General features: G+C 66.8%; 1 long non-coding RNA gene across 1 annotated transcript in view; it reads right to left on the reverse strand.

Moving 5' to 3' along the window:
- The window catches only part of LOC111817434, a 2,521-nt gene extending 2,111 nt beyond the window's left edge, over positions 1-410 (reverse strand). The window contains exon 1 of the long non-coding RNA XR_002821634.1: positions 125-410. This is a non-coding gene — a long non-coding RNA (uncharacterized LOC111817434). The remainder of the gene's footprint in view (positions 1-124) is intronic.
- Between the last annotated feature and the right edge of the window lie 298 nt (positions 411-708).

The raw sequence follows: 708 nt of genomic DNA on the forward strand, positions 1-708 counted from the left end.
CCCCCACCGCCGCTCCCCCCAGTACCCTTTCGCAGGAGTGTCCAGCTGGGGGCGCTCCCAGCACTCAAGGAGCCCTGGTGCCCCTGGAGGAGCCGCCCCCCCCCCACAGGGACGCAGCGCTGACCCGGCCCGCTGCATGCTGAGCTGAGGCTTGTACCCCGACCGTTTGTCCTTGGAAGGCGTGGGGTTGTCACCGCTGTGCTGTCCCTTGACTGATAAGCGGAGCTCCTACAGAGCAGGCGCCCGGGCCAGGTCGTTCCGGGCGGAGTAGCCCGCTTCCGTCTGAAGTCCCATCCGCCTTCACACTGGGGCCCTGCACTCCTGCGCGGAGGAATGGTGACGCCGATGTTTGGAATATTTCAAATACCGGTCGGGAACAGGCTGTAAACAGAGAGGCGGCAGAGTGGGGGGAGGAGGAGGGAACGGGATGAGCCGCGGCCACTGGCACCTGTCCTCCCGGCCCATAGCCCAGCGCAGCCTCGGCCGGCCCCGGGGACACCAGAGCCACACACTTGGCAGGCTCAGCCCCAGAGCCAGGCAGCAGCTGCGGTCGGGGGATGGGGGGGGCAGAGCCGGCGCAGCAGAGCCCCCAGGCCTTTGATTTTTGGCACAAGGTGCACTTTGCACAGCACAGCAGTGCCAGGCCCTTGAGGACGAGTGTGCATGCCTGCTCGGAGACAGGTGGCTGCTGTGACACGACCACAAGGT

The sequence above is a fragment of the Octodon degus genome, unplaced genomic scaffold (genome assembly GCF_000260255.1).
Source record: "Octodon degus isolate 3935 unplaced genomic scaffold, OctDeg1.0 scaffold00057, whole genome shotgun sequence".
Taxonomy (NCBI): domain Eukaryota; kingdom Metazoa; phylum Chordata; class Mammalia; order Rodentia; family Octodontidae; genus Octodon; species Octodon degus.